The sequence below is a fragment of the Equus caballus genome, chromosome 15, assembly GCF_041296265.1.
Source record: "Equus caballus isolate H_3958 breed thoroughbred chromosome 15, TB-T2T, whole genome shotgun sequence".
Classification (NCBI taxonomy): domain Eukaryota; kingdom Metazoa; phylum Chordata; class Mammalia; order Perissodactyla; family Equidae; genus Equus; species Equus caballus.
Window position 1 is genome coordinate 27,812,364 of NC_091698.1, and position 15,829 is coordinate 27,828,192.

The 15,829-nt window shown below is 50.6% G+C and overlaps 1 long non-coding RNA gene across 1 annotated transcript; it reads left to right on the plus strand.

Moving 5' to 3' along the window:
* The first annotated feature begins 9,246 nt into the window (after positions 1-9,246).
* LOC138917816 (uncharacterized) lies at positions 9,247-15,396 on the plus strand. The gene is made up of 2 exons (XR_011426288.1): positions 9,247-11,298; positions 14,224-15,396. It is a non-coding gene; the product is annotated as an uncharacterized lncRNA (long non-coding RNA).
* The last annotated feature ends 433 nt before the right edge of the window (positions 15,397-15,829 follow it).

Below are 15,829 nucleotides of genomic sequence, written 5' to 3' on the forward strand. Positions count from 1 at the left end.
TCATGCATATGTCTTTTGATGGACATATGCACTCATTTCTTTTGGGTAAATATCTAGGAGTGGAATTACTGGGTCATAAGATAGGCAAATATTTAGCTTTAGGTGATATTGCCAAACAGTTTTCCAAAATGATTCTACCAATTACACTTCTGTCAGCAGATTATGAGAGTTCCAGTTCCTCCACATCCTCACCAGCATTTGGTGTTAGTCTTTTTGCCAGTCTGGAGAGTGTGTAGTGGTATCTCCTTGGTTTAATTCATATTTTCCTATTGACTAGTGATGCCGAGCATCTTGTCATGTGCTTATTGGCCATTTGGATAACTTCTTTTGTGAAGTGCCTGTTCAAGTCTTTTGCCCATTTAAAAAATTGGATTGTTTCTTTTTTTCTTATTGATTTATAAGAGTTCTTTATGTGCTCTGAATAAAAATATTTTGTCAGAAATGTATTTTTTTATTGAAATAAAATTCACATAACATAAAGTCAATCATTTAAAAGTGTAGGATTCAGTGGCACTTAGTACATTCCCAATGTTGTGGGACCATCACCTCTTTCTTGTTCCAGAACATTTCATCACCCCAAAAGGAAACCTCATTCCCATTAAGCAGTCGCTCCCCATGTTCCCCTTCTGCCAGTCCCTGACAACCCTAATCTACTTTCTGTCTCTATGGCTTTCCCTATTCTGGACATTTCATGTAAAGGGAATCATACAATATGTGACCCTTTGTGTCTGGTATCTTCCACTTAGCGTAATTTTTTCCAGGTTCATCTACGATGTAGCAGGCATCAGAATCTCATTCCTTTTTATGGCTAATTGTTATTCCATTGTATGGATCTACCACATTTTATTTATCCATTCAGCAGGCGATGGGCATTTGGGTTATTTCCATCTTTTGACTATTGTGAATAGTACTTTTATGAACATTTGTGTACCTGTTTTCAATTCTTTTGGGTATAGACCTAGGAGTGGAATTGCTGGGTCATATGATAATTCCATGTTTAGAGTTTTGAGGCACTGCCAAACTATTTTCTAAAGCAGCTGTACCATTTTACATTCCCACTAGCAATGTGTGAAGGTTCCAATTTTTCCACATCCTCAACAACACTTCTTATTGTTCGTTTTGAAAATTCTGGCCATTCCAGCAGATGTGAAGTGGTATGTCATTGTGGTTTTGATCTGCATTTCCCTGATGACTAATGATGTTGAACATCTATTCATGTGCTTGTTGACCATTTCTGTATATTCTTTGGAGAAATGTCTGTTCAGATCCTTTGTCCATTTTTCAGTTGGACTAAATTTTTCATCACTGAGCTGTAAGAGTTCTTTATATATTCTGGAAACTAGACTCATATCAGATCTGTATATATTTGATTTAAAAACACTTTTCTTTATTTTGTAGGTTTTCTTTTCATTTTTTCTTTCTTTCTTGTTCTTTGCTGCTCAGAAGCTTTTTAATCCTGATGAAGTCCAATTTATCTATTTTTTTCTTTTGTGGCTTGTGTTTTTGGTATCATAGCTAAGAACCCATTGCCAAATCCAAGGTCATGAATATTTATTCCTATGTTTTCTTCCAAGAGCTTTTTAGGTTTAGCCCCATTTGGATATTCGATCCATTTCAAGTTGATTTTTGCATATGCTATGAGGTAGGGGGACACCTTAACTCTTTGACACCTGTGTATCCAGTTGTCCTAGCACTGTTTGTCAAAAAGACTCTTCTTTCCCCATTGAATGGTCTGGGCACCCTTGTCGAAAATCAGTTAACCATAGGCATAGGAGTTTATTTCTGGACTCTCAGTTCTATCCCATCAGCCTATACGTCTCTCCTGTTTGGATTGTAAAAAGTGTTTTTGTTCCTGAAGAAGCTTGTCTTCTTTGCATTTGCCGTTTTCTTTGGCTGGAATGTTCTTCCCTCCAGTTTCACATGGCTCCTTCTTATCACTAAGATCTTCTGGCAATGTCTCCTTAGAGAGGCCTCCCCTTGTCACTCTGCACCACATACTCTTTTACTTTCTTCATAAGAATTATTGTGTTTGAGTTTGCAAACTCCACGGGAGCAGTTTTCTGCCCTAGTTAGTGGCATAAAGTGCCTGCAACAGGCACTTAAAATCTTATCAAGTGGATGGTCACTCTTGCCTACCCTGGTATGCCCTTCCTCACCTTCTGCACTGACTTAAATGCTCCCTGTCTTTTAAGATCCCATTCAAATGCCATCTCCTCCCTGAAGCCCTCCCAGGCTGTCTTTCTCGGCAGTGCCGTTGGCTCCCCTCCTCTGTCGTGGGGAGGGTTGGACCAGCCTCCTGCATTTGATTGGAAGCTCCCTGAGGGCAGGGGCCCCACCTCTGCATCCCCACTCGTGCCCTGTAGCTCACACAGAGTGGAACCTTCCCTGGACAGGCTCTGGTCCTGACCTGGTCTGAGTAGAGGACTGGGGTGAAGGCAAATTTGGGTGAGGGACATACCAGAGCTTGGTGGCCACCGAGTGGAAGGATTTAAACCAAGAGACAAAGTCAAAGATGGTCTCACAGCTTTTAGCTTCAGCATCTGGGGTGATCATCATTCTCAGGTCAGAAAAGCAGAAGTTAAGTGGGGGACCTGGTATGGAGACCAGCAATGAATTCAGTTTTCTACAAGTTGATTTGGAGGCTACGGCAAGGTGGACAGACAGAAGTGCCCCATGGCAGCTGGGATCCCGGGCAATCAGAGTGGGAGGTGACAGAGTTAGTTCCTGAGGACTGTGAGCCCAAGTGTGTTCTGTGTGGTAGGTGTGGGATCCTAAAAACCCTGCAAGTTAGGCTCTATTTGCCTATTTATACACCAGGAAACTGACGCTCAAAGAGGTGAAGCAACCGTCCCAGGGGCACACGGCCCCTAAATGAGAGGGCCAGAATGCACACCTGGGTCTTCTGACTCCAAAAGCTGCCTGCTGCGGCAGGGCTAGTGCTACGGGGGTCGCTTCTGCCAGAGAATAGCCCTGGCCTCTGCCCCTGGACGCACCAGCTGAAGACAGAAAGACGAGGTGGGACTGGCTCAGACATGGAGGAGGTGGTGAAGCCACACTTCAGACAGCTGCAGAAGCTGATGTGAAGGAATTAGAATGTCAGTAATTTTCATTTAGGCACAGGCTTGAAGACGAGACCTCGGCTAAGTGGCTGAAGAGAATAGAGATAGTAAACTAAGGCAGCACTGGGCTCCCCTTTGGCCTTTCCACACCTCCTTCCTGTCCTCTTAAGCCCCTCCCAGCCTCACCTTCCACCCTTCCACCAGTGGACTGCCCTGAGCCCACTTGCTTAGGGGTAAACCCCCTCAGCTGCCAGCCTCCCCTGCTTCCCTTCGGAGGCTCTCTGGTTGCTTCTGCCAGTGGAAGGCACACAGCTGGTTTCCCAGTGTTCCTGGGTCACAGGGAGGTGTGTGTGGGGGGGTTACAACATCCTCCACTCCCCAGGCACCAGCCCGCCGTTTCCCTGAAGTCACTCCTGCCATCCCTTTCCTCCTGTCCAGTGGGATGGAGCCCTGAGACCATCCATCTGCTGGTTTCCCCACTCTGAGACCTGAGGGGCAGACATAGCTGCACCCGCCAAGGAGCCTGAGCTCTCCTCCCCAGGGAAGGAATGAGGGGTGGCTGGAGTGGGACAGAAGGACAGAGGGCTGAGGAAGGGACAGGGGCAGGAGGGGAAGAGGTAGCAATTCTGGCTCTACCCCCTGTTACTGTGTGACCTCAGGCAAGCTCCGTCCCCTCTCTGGGCAGCAGTCCATCCTCTGTGGATTGCGGAAGCACAGTGCTTACAAGATCGTTTGTGAAGATGAGGTGAGATGATGCAAGACAAACCTGAGGACAGGCTTGCCCATGGCCAGCACTGGGGAATGGGGGTGGTTGTTATGGCAGCCACTGTGGTTGGCTGGGAGGCCGGTGATAGGGAGTGAGGACAAGAGAGGGGAAGAGCCAGCGGCTGCGGTCAGGGTCTGGGGGCTGGAGAAAATCCTGCAGGGAGCCCTCCCACCTCTCCTGCAAGCCTGGAAGAAGCTGCGGAGAGGAGAGAGTAAGGAGAGGACAGAGGAGGGGGAGGTGTCCTCACCAGGCTGCTTAGGGGCAGGAGGGCGTGTGGGGAGGGTTACGGGAGCTGGCATGTATCTGGGCACCAGGGGGCCCCTACACATCAGGAGACAACTGTCCTTCTCCCCAGTCAATGAAGAGCTGAGATCCAGGCCCAGGTTATCCACCTACCCAATACACGCTTCTCTCCTGGGGAGGGGCACCCCACTCCCCCGCCCCCTGGCCTCCCCAGTGGCCCCATCACATCCATCCGCCTTGTCCATCTCTGCTGTAAGGTCCTGCCGTAAGGAGGCTGCTGGCAGATGGTTTCCCTGCAGGGCACAGTCAGCCCAGGTTAATGGCTCCTCACTGGGCCTGAGTGATGGCCCTGGTGCCTGCAATGAACGATATGTGGTCACTGGTCCCTCTGCCCCTGGCAGCTCCCAGACACTTGCAATAGAATTATAGCCTCACATCCACCATCCCAGGGCCAGGGCGGCTTGCCCTCAGCTGTCCTCCGGGGTGGGGGGTTGGGTCATCCTACCTAGGGCCCCTGCAGGGAGCATGTGCCTGAAGACAGAGGAGGATGAGCCCAGGAGCTGGGGTCCAGAGACTCAGCTCCGGGTCACCAGGGACCCTGGGCCACTCACATGACCTCTGGTCTGGTCTCCTTACCCCTGGCCTCTCCTCCACAGCCTCATCTCTTTGGAATCCAGACTTGCCCATGGCGCTTTCCTGCTTTAAGCCTGTCAGTGGCTCCTACCTCGCAAGGACAGAGTCCAGACGCTTTGGCTGGTTCTGGGGACCCTCACATTCGGCCCCACAGCTCTCTGGGGGTTATTTCTTCTCTAGCCCTGTACTGGGGCTATCCTGGCTGCTTGTCATGCCCCCAAGGTATCCAGATCCTACAGGGTGTGTGGGAGGCAGCAGCCTATGGTTAAGGATGCGGGCTCAGGGTAAATCGCTCAGGGATGAGCTGTCCAGTGCCCCTGACATCCTCGGTCTCCTCTTCATCCTGAGAACCTGTTAGACCACATTTCTCAGTCCCCTTGACCTAGGGATGAGTTGGGCCAGTGGGAAGGGGACAGAAGAGACATGTGCCACTTCCACTTGGCCCAGAAAAGTCTCCCATGTGCAATCCTTCACTCAGTTTCCCTCTGCGACAATCTCAAACACCATGGACTAAAGATGGTGGCACCAGGGGATGAATGGAGCCTGGGTCCCTGAGTCACTGCTGGGAGGAGAGCTGCCTGACTCACATGGGACTGTGAGATGAGCAAGAAATCAATTTGTGCTAAGCCATGGAGATTTGGGGGCTCTTTGTGACAGCAGCTGTGTAGGAGTAACTGTGGGCAACTCACGTATCATAAGACTCAGTTTTCTCATCTGTGAAATGAGGCAGTAATACCTACCCCCTAGAATTATGAACGAGGTAATGTCAGGCACCCAGCACTTACTAAGCTCTCAATCACTGACGCTATTTGACATCATCTCTAGGCCTCTGCACGGGCCAATGCCCGGCCTTTTCTTCCCAGCCTTCTCCACTCTGGGCCTCCTGCCAGGCCCACTGCTCTCTCTGGGGGCCCTTTCTGAGCCCCCAGCTAAGGACTTCCACTCCAGGGCTCTGCAGCCCGAGAACACCCTCTGCCGGGCACTTTCCTCACCGCACTGTTCTCACTTGTCTGTGTGTCTGTCTCTCCCTGGACTGGGCACCACTAGCAGGTCATGTGGAGCTTGGCACAAAGCAGGGCACACAGATGGCTCTTTCCTTTGTAAACCAGGCTTGTCCTGGCTGTCCCTCCACTAGGAAGACTGAGGCCCTGCGTGTGAAACTGCTTTGGAAAGTGAGGAAGGCTCTCCAAGCCTCTCAGGGTCGGTTCTTGACCCAGAGCACCCCACCCCCTGTCCTCGCCTCGGCTCCACTCCGGGAGCGCCGTCCACCAAACTTCCTCTGCCTGCCTCAGCTCCCTCTGTCTCTGAGGCCGAAGGACAGAGTTGCCAAGGCAACTGGCCGCAGCAGAACTCAGGTGAGGCCTGTAACCCCGCCAGGGCCCTGCCCTCTTCCTCAGCCCAGCCATGCTGCAGCCCCCGCCAGCTGCTGGGCAGATGTGGCTAAGACTAGCCGAGTTTGGTGAACACAGGCCACCAGATAGCATGGGGGTCTCACAACCAGAGCCCTGACACAAGCCAGCCCGGGGCTCCTACTGACGGCAGCCGTGCTTGGCCCTCCCTCACTTCCTTCATCTCCTCCCTCTCTCTTTCCTCCCATGTGCAGAGGGTCAGGAGTGTGGTTTTCCCCTCCACTCAGGTGAGAGGGAGGTGGCCAGCCTTCCTTGCACCTTTGAAGTATGGGGTGGAGGTGAGGGCCCTGAAGGCTTGCAGGGAGCCACCCCTTGGAGGCATGGTGTTGGGGGAAGGGAGGGAGGCGGGAACTTGGCTGAAGCGAGGGGAGCCTGTGCCCATCGGGCCCCAGGGTTCTGGTTCAGCTGTGGCCTGGCCCTGTGAAAGGATGGGATGAGAGCTATGCTGATGGGTACTGGGCCAGGCTGGAGAAGAGGCCCAGCCAGCCCCTCGCTGCCTCTGTCAGCTGTCAGGTGAGTCTGGGAGGGGGAGACCCCGCCTGGGGCAGTGGGACATGGGCTGGACCACGAGGCTGCATTTCCCTCCCTCATTTCCTCCTCTCTCAGTCCCTGATGCTTCAGTCACAAGTAGTGCCAGAGTGGAGGGGCAAGGACGTAGAATGAGCCTCCAGGGTCTTTGTCCAGGAGATGTTTCCAGTTTGGAATGGGGCAGCGATTCACCCCAGGTGGAGCCCCAGTTTCTCCTGGGGCCCTAATCCTGCTGGGTGAGGATGCTCTGTAGGGTGTGCAGGCAGGATTCACCCGCCAGAGCTCACTGTGGTCCGCGGCAGCTGCCCGCTGGGGAGGAGCCCTGCCCATGGGGGACCCTGTCTTTGAGGCTGCCCAGGGAGTGGCCAGGAGCCACCTGGCTTCCTGGCCCCCAAGTCCACCTGCCTCATGGACAGCTGTGGCCTGCTGGTAACCTGTCCCACAGATCGCACACTGAGGAACCGATTTCCAACCTGCGGTCACATAGACACGGTTGTGGTGATGTTGATGGGCTTCTAAATAGAAGAGGGAGACATGCTCAGTCTCCCTGTCACAGCAGCTCCACTCTGTCCCTGTTCCTCCCTGGTAATGTTTGTGTGGCCCATAGCCCGCTGTCCTCACTCAGTTCCGCGTCCTGCTTTTCTACCAAATGTCACAACAGCAGCATTTCCCCGTGTTGTCAGTGTTTGCAGGCCCCGTTTTAAAGGGCACAACTGCAGTTTATATAACTGTTCTTTTGTTTTTGGAAACTTAGGTGGCTTCTGGTTTTTCAGCACTACGGAAAAGCCTGCGTGGAATATTTTTGAGCCTAGAGCTTTCTCCTCCATGAGGATATCTCTCTGGGCAGGATTTCCAGAACTGGGACTGCTGGCTCAAGGGGCTCGGCTGTTCTGACCTGGTCCCTCCATCTTGAGATGAGGAGATGAGGTCCAGGGAGGGGAGGTGGCCTGGAGAAGGTCAACCGGCAGGTTTGTGGTGCTGCTGGGGTGGACCCAGAACCTGTGGCCTCTTCCTCTCCTTGAAGCTTTGTGGGAAACAGGTCTGAGCTGCTGCAAAAGCCCCTCCAAGGAGATTTCTTAAAAAGACAGCTTTATTGAGATATAATTTGCATACACACTTCAATGGCTTTTAGTATATTCACAGAGTTGTGCAATCACCACCACAAACAATATCGGAACATGTTCATCACCCCCAAAAGAAACCCTGTACCTTCTCTGTCATCTCCCAATCTTCTACTCCCCTCCCCAGCCACTGCCCCTGGCAATCACTAATCTACATTCTGTCTCTATGGATTTACCTGTTCTGGACGTTTCATATAAATGGAATCACACAATATGTGGCCTTTTGTGCCTGGCTTCCTTCACTTAGCATAATGTTTTCAAGGCTCATCCATGTTGTAGTGTGTGTCAGTGCTTCATTCCTTTTTATTGCTGAATGATATTCCGTTGTGTGGATATACCACATCTTATTTATCCATTCATCAGTTGCTGGACATTTAGGCTGTTTTGACCTTTTGGCTATTATGAATAATGCTGCTATGAACATTCATAGGCAAGTTTTTGTGGAGACATATGTTTTCATTTCTTTTGGGTATATACCTAGGAGTGAAATTGTTGGGTCCTATGTTGTAACTCTTTGTTTAACATTTTGGGGAATTGCCAGACTGTTTTCCAACGTAGCTGCACCATTTTACATTTCTACCAGTAGTGTCTGAGGGTTCCAACTCCTCCACATCCTTGTCGACACTTGCTATCATCTAGTTTTTTGGTGTAGCCATACTAATGGGTGTGAAATGGTATCTCATTGTGGTTTTGACTTGCATTTCTCTGGTGGCTAATGATGCTGAGTGTCTTTTCATGTGCCCAATGCCCACTTGTATATCTTCTTTGGAGAAGCATCAATTCAGACCCTTTGCCCGTGTTTTAATTGGGTTGTTTGTCTTTTTATCCTTGAGTTGTAAGAGTTCTTATATATTCTAGATACAAGTCTCTTATCAGATAAACGATTTGTAAATATTGTCTCCCAGTCAGTAGGTTATCTTTTCACTTTCCTGATGATGTCTTTTGAAGCACAAATTTTTTACTTTTCAAGAGAGCACACAGCAGCCGTGGACCTCTCTGTGAGGAAGGACAGAGGCGGAGTTAAGGGGAGGGCTCTGTGTGTTTGCTTGTCCGGGTTGAGAAGAGCAGGCCTGCTTGAGGTGAGGAGAGAGGCACCCACGGAGAAATGGAGGGCAAGAGAGAAGGAGACAGCCCTTGGGAAGGCAGAGTGGTCAGGCCCAGAGGGCCTGGGGCGTCTTCTCCTCATGTGCTGGCTCACCTCCCTTTCCCTTCACTCAGCTCCACTTCCAACGAACCCTCCCCTCCACAGCCTGCAGGGAAGTGCCAGGAAGCTGTCCCTCACGGCTGCATTTCCCCGGGGTGTGGGTGGAGGGCCTGGGGCAGAAACACCTCCAGGGAAGGTACGAGACAGGTAGAGACTCAGCTACAGAGCTCTGGGAGCAGCTGCCCAAAACATGCAGAATCCAGCACCCAGCACGGATTGATGTCTCAGTCTGTTTACTCACTCATTCGTTTGAACACTCGTTCATTTGCGCATCGTTCTCTAGGTGAGCAGCCCTGTGCCCTGGGCCCCGTGCTGGGCTGAGGCCCTTGGGGAGCCATGGCCTGGAACCAAGCCCTGGCCACATAGGATGCTGCTGCTGGAACCCAGGGTGGCTCAGGGCCACAGCCTGAGAGAAGAGAGACCAAACGACAGAAGAGGAGGAGGGCATCAGAAGCTCCCTGGAAATCCATCCACTTGCTAGCAATGAAATTAAGAAAACAGTTCCGCTCACAATAGCATCAAAGAATGAAATACTTAGGAATAAATGTAACAAAAGAATTGAAAAACATATACTCTGAAAACTACAAAACACTTTTGAAAGAAATTAAAGGAGATATAAATAAATGAAAAGACATCCCACGTTCCTGGATCAGAAGGTTTAATATTGTTAACAAGGCAATACTCCCCAAATTGACCTACAGATTCAGCACAATCTCCATCAGAATTCCAGCTGGCTTCTCCAAAAGATTGATAATATTCAATTTGGAAATGTAAGGGTCCCAGAATAGCCAAGACAACACTGAAAAAGTACAAAGTTGAAGGATTTCTGACTTCAGAACTTACTACAAAGCTACATTAACTAAGACTGTGTGGTGCTGGCATAAAGCTACATTCCAATCAGTGAAATAGAATTTAGAATAGAGAAATAGACTCTCACATTTACAGCCAATTGATTTTTGACAGGGTTGCCAAGACAATTCAAAGAATAGTCTTTTCAACAAATGGTGTTCGGACACTGGATATCTATATGCAAAAGAGTGAATTTGGATCTCTACTTCACACTGTACATACAAAAATTAATTCAAAATAGATCAAAGATTTTTTTTTTGAGGAAGATTAGCCCTGAGCTAACTGCTGCTAATTCTCCTCTTTTTGCTGAGGAGGACTGGCCCTGAGCTAACATCCGTGCCCATCTTCCTCTACTTTACATGTGGGACGCCTACCACAGCATGACTTGCCAAGCCATGCCATGTCTGCACCCAGGGTTTGAACTGGCAAACCCTGGGTCACCGAGAAGCAGAATGTGTGAACTTAACCACTGCACCACCAGGCCGGCCCCTAGATCAAAGATTTTAAAGTAAGAGTGAAAACAACAAAACTCGTAGAAGAAAACAGGCATAAATCTCCTGACATTGGATTAGGCAATGGTTTCTTAGATATGACACTGAGAACCCAAGCAACCAAATAAACAATGGATAAATTGGACTTCTTCAAAATTAAAAAAATTGTGCTTCAAAGGACGCTGTCAGGAAAGCGAAAAGAGAACTAAGAACCAGGAGGAGGTGGAGACCCAGAGGTCCCCTGTGGCATCCTGCACACTCGTGAGAGATGGCCTTGAGGGTGGCCATGGGAAACCTGATTAGTGACATCACTTACAATTCAGTAGTTGAAAATAGAGCGAGTCAGAAACAGCACAGGTAACCATGGGGCAGAGGACTTCTTCTTCCGGGAGTCCTCTGGGAGGCGCTGTGTGATGTGGGAAGTGACATCTTCAGCAACACCCACACTAGCCACGTAGCATCACCCAGGGGTCAGAAGCACCTCCCTGCCCTCGAGATCTGATAAGATGGCTGCGAACCCCAAGCCTCATCATCTGTGGCGGCCTGAAGCCCTCTTGGAGGTCTCTGTTACTACTGAGGCAGAGCTCATGGACCCCCATTCTTCCCAATGTGGCTCCCACACTGATGTCTGGTCCACACCATAGCTACCCTCCTCAGGTCCCTAAGAAGCCCCATACACAAAGCATCATGGGAACAGTGGACGCTTCTGAGCAGCTGGTCGTCCTGAGGAGGGGTCTCACTAGATGCTGCAGAGCCAATAACTTTAAAATGACGTTTTGGACAATCCCAAATTTGCCTATGGGACTCTTCACTTGGCCTCCTCCCATAGTGCCTCGGCTCATACTGCACCCCCCGCCCCATCTCCTTCCCTCCTTCTCCGTCATTTCTCACCTTCTCTTTGGAGACACCACCACAGCCTGCTATCTCCTCAGCCTAAGCCTGCCTTGTAAACTTCAGCTCCTGCCTTGGCAGCTAGCAAAGACTTTTTCAAACAGGTATGTCCTTTCTCCTCTCATCACACGAGCTGGTGGGCGTGTAGTCTGGTGTGGTCACTCTGGGAGCAATCCGCCAGCCCCTAGGGCATTAAGTATGCATAACTCCACAGGCTGCCACCCTACTGCTGGGGGTTTCTCCCAGGAAGCTCCCAGCCAGGTCTGCAGGAACCTTCATGAGGATGTTTCTTGCAGTGTTATTTACAGCAGTGAAGAGGATTAAATTAATGGTCCAACATTAGGAGAATGGATAGAATGTGAGCCACACAGCCATCAGGAGCCATGAACAAGGTGACACACAGTCACCAGCAGATCCTAAAATACAGCGCTGAGTAAAAACCGTGTGATGGGCAGAGTCTTTACCATGAATCCGCCCCTGTAAACTGAAAATATGAGCACACGGTATCATACTAGAGAGGTCTAAGGATACATGGATATTTAAGGATGTCCACGGGGGGATAGGAGGAGGAAGGGCAGTGAAGGGAAAACAGGAATCAGTCCTACGAGTGGCACCTCACAGGGCCTGCAGGTGAGGGTGGGTGTGAATGGAGGTGAGTGCATGTGCTCAGAAAGGAGGAGGCGGGAGTGGGGAGGGCACTGTGGCTGCAGAGAGAGGGTGAGCTGGGGCTGGGCTGAGAAACTGTCTCAGGACCTGCAGGGAGGGAAGTGTGGGCGAGCCCTGAGGAGCGGCAGCCTGGAAGGTCAGGATTCAAGCATGCGGGCCTCTGGCTCTGCTCGCCTGGGACAAGGCAGGGGCCGGAGGGCTTGGAAGATGTGGCCTTCTGCGTGCCTCTCTGCTGAGGTCGGGGCGTGAGGCTCAGCCAGCCAGAATTCTTGGGCCACCTCTGGCTGAGTGCAGACGACAGCTGTCCCCAGTGGAGGGGTGGGGGCCTTGGCCCCTGGAAGCAAGCCAAGGGATGTGGATGCTCAGCAATGTGCGGACGTGAGGAACTCTGCCGTCCCTGGCCTCTGGCTGGCCAGCCCAGAGCCAGGCCTGGACTCTTCCTCCCCTCTCCCTGACATCCAGCACCCTGGAGGCCAATGGCTCTGCATTGGGCTGGGCGGGAGCAGGAGGGACCTCCAGGGCCGAAGGGAGGGGAGGCCACTGTAAATGCCTTGGCAGCTTGACCTCATCTGCCTCCTAGTTAGAGAGACACTGCACAGAGTGTGCCTGAGCTCAGTGGGCATTGACTCCAGGACTTGGCAGCCTTGCCGGAACTTGGGGAAGAGGCAAGTGGGCTTCCTATGGGCCCACAGGCAGCCCAAGAGCTGGCCCATGAGTGGGAGGGAGGGAAGGAGGGCGGCTGTGGTGCTCTGGGCTCTGACAGACAGGAGATGGGAGTCTATGTCCCTTCTGTCCCTCATTAGTGATCTGGCCTCAGGCCAGTTGCTTCCCTCCTCTCTAAGGAAATTGTGGGGTCAGATACACTCCTGGAGGTGGAGAAACTTCCTTTGTACACTGTGAAGTGCTGCCTGAGTAGGGGATGGAGTGGAGAGCTGGCCTTTCAGGCTGTGATTCACGTGGTTCGCGTGATTCACTGGCCTCGGCTGGGCAAGCACAGTGGTCCCAGTTGCAGGCAGGTGTCTGAGCTGCAGGCTGGGCCCTTCTCTTTTGCGTCCCCTCTCAGACTAGCGCCTGGGCTGGGGTGAGTGCGAGTCCAAAACCGAATCCCTGCCCTGGCCAGGACATGGGTTTGGAGCCCGTAGAGGCTCTGTCAGTTTGCATTTTGCAAACTGGAAAGGACTGTCCTCATGAGAAGGGTTATTACAATGGCGAGATGGCCTGATAGCTTTGGGAAGCAAATCAACAACGAGAGAGCAGCCAATCTCTCAACATACGGAAGGCCCACCGTAGGGGTGTGGCTTCACTGGGGCTGCCTGCTCAGCGGTGAGGCCCTGAGTGGGTTGTGGGACCTGCACTGGTCAGCTGGCCAATGCTCTCACCCCGTGGCTGTGGCGGATGTGCTCAGAGACATGGAGACGCAGGCCAGGCCAGGCCCAGCTGCTTGAGTTACTTGGAAGTGTGCTAATTCACTGCCCCCTCTCCTGCAGCTGGGCCTCTTGCCCAAGGTCACAGGGATGGTCAGTAATAGTCTTGGTCAGCATCCAAGGTCTCAGAGCCCTGGGCAGCTGCCCAAGGCTGGGGGGTTTCCGCCTCGCAGCCCCTCCCAGAAGCATGCTTGTTTGGAACCCTGGTGATGCTGCAGCGGGTACTCTGTGTGGGGCAGGTGATGGCGACAGGGAGCATAGCGTCCCTCTCAAGGGTACTCTAGAGGGAGCCACACTCTGGTCTGACCTCACCATCCCAAAGCAGGGGTTCCATCCACAGCACTGTCACACGGCCATCCAGGCTCTGCTTACATCCTTCCAGGGAAGGGGAACTCACTGCTTTGTGGGTAGCTGGGCTCAGTGTTTTCAGGTGGATAGGGAGGATGGAGTGCAATAATATCTTCAAGTGCCGGGCCCGTGGAAGTGCCCAGGTAATGTGTGCCCATCTTGCTCCCCATTGCTGGGCAGTCATTCCTGTTATAAAAGGCTTCCTGTAGTGACCCAAAGTCAGTCACTGCCAGACATTGGGGGTATCCTCATGCTACCCCCTAGAGCTGTGCAGAGCAAGTCTCACGCTGTTTCCCTTAAAGTGTCTGAAGAAAAGCATTACGTCATCCCTCAGCCTCCTCTCCCCCCACCCCTCACCTTTGCCAGACCTCACGCCATCCTGATGGGGTCCTCGGGACACAGCAGATCACTGCTGGCCATAGTCTGCTGTACGTAGGAGGACGGGGCATCCGTGTCCAGCTGAACCAAGGTGTAACCATGTTGCTTGTTTTGGCCAATGGTATGTGGGCAAAAGTGTCATATGTCCCTTTCAGGCAGAACCTGTAAGAGTCAGCCTGTGGTTTGCCATGTCTCTTTTCCCTTTGTTACCAGATAGAGAAAATGTTCCAGATAAAGGCTACTTGGTCAGCTTGAGTCCCAGAGCGAAGATGACATGCATCAGAGCCACAGCCAACTCACAGTGGATGTGGAGCATGAGAGAGAAGCCATTGAGATTTGGGGATCTTTTGTCAGTGAAGTAAGATGCAGCCTGTCCTGACTGATACACACTCGTTTGCTAATGTTTCTTCGAAAGTGGGATTTTAGTCTCACAGGGACGAGAGCAGTGTGCGGTAAGATGGGATGCCCTCCATGAGCAGGGATTATGGAAACATCGATCAGTTCAGCAGTTCTTACAGCAGCACATGCGCTCATAATAAACTAGGATGCCGCCCATTCCTTGTGAACATGAACAGCTGGCGAACCAGGACTTCCTCGTTCCCTGCATAAGCAGAGGAGCGTCTACACCTGCAGAGGCCACTTGTCCTTCACTGGTATTCAGTTTCACCCACTGACTCTCAGCTATCTCTATCCTGTTGGGTTCATTTGTTTTAACATTTTGTTATGAAATTTTCAAACATGCAAAAAAGTTGAAAGAATTGTACGATGGACACCTATAAACTCCCCACCTAGATTCTAAAGTTTACATTTTACTGTGCTTACTTTGTCACATCTCTATCTATCTATGCATCCTTCTACTCATCTTTCAATCTGTCTTATCTTTTGATGACTTTCAAAGTAAGTTGCAGACATTAGTACACTTCCTCTGCCCCCCAAACATTTCAGTGTGCATACATTGACTAGAGATCAATATTTCTTTACTTTTTCTTAGGTATATACAATGAAATGCACAAGACATAAGTTTTGACAAATGCAAACAGCTGGGTAACCCAAGCTTCTATCGAGACAGAGGATGTTACCATCATCACGCTCTTTCCCTGGAGATCTCTCCACCTCCACCTTCCAGAGGCGAGCACTGTTTTGAGGGGTTTTGCCTATTCTAGAAATTCATATAAATGGAATTTTACAGTGTCAGACTTCTTTTAATCACCATAATATTTTTGAGATTCACCCAGATTGTTGTATGTATCTGTGCTTTGTTCCTTTTTGTCACTGAGTAGTGTTCTGTGGTCGGATTGCACCACAATGTGTTTATGTGTTGTCTTACCAATGGGCACCTGGGCCATTTCCAGCTGTTGGCTATTATGAATAAACCTGTTAAGAACATTTGTGTATGAGCCTTTGTGTGGACATAGGTCTTCATTTCTCTTGGGTCAGTATTTAATATTGGAATTGCTGGCTGATACGTAGATGTATCTTTAATTTTACGTGTTAAATATATAACACATAACGGTATAAGAAACTGACAGATTTTTTCCCAAAGTGGCTCTACTCTCTTCATTCCCACCAGCAATGTCTGGGAGCGCGCCCACTGTTCCACACTCTTGGGTTAATTTTGAATCTGGGTCCCGTCATTCAATGAGCCCACAGTCCTTTCCAGCCAATGCAATCCTCGAGATTGGTTAATATGCATACTAAGGCCCATCCAACTCACTGTCTAGAGTTTTGAGCTGAATGGAGCCTTACAGCTCGATATCAGAGGCTGACTCTGTGAATAATAAGTTGTTCAGTCATCTATAAAAATGCACCACTGCGCTCT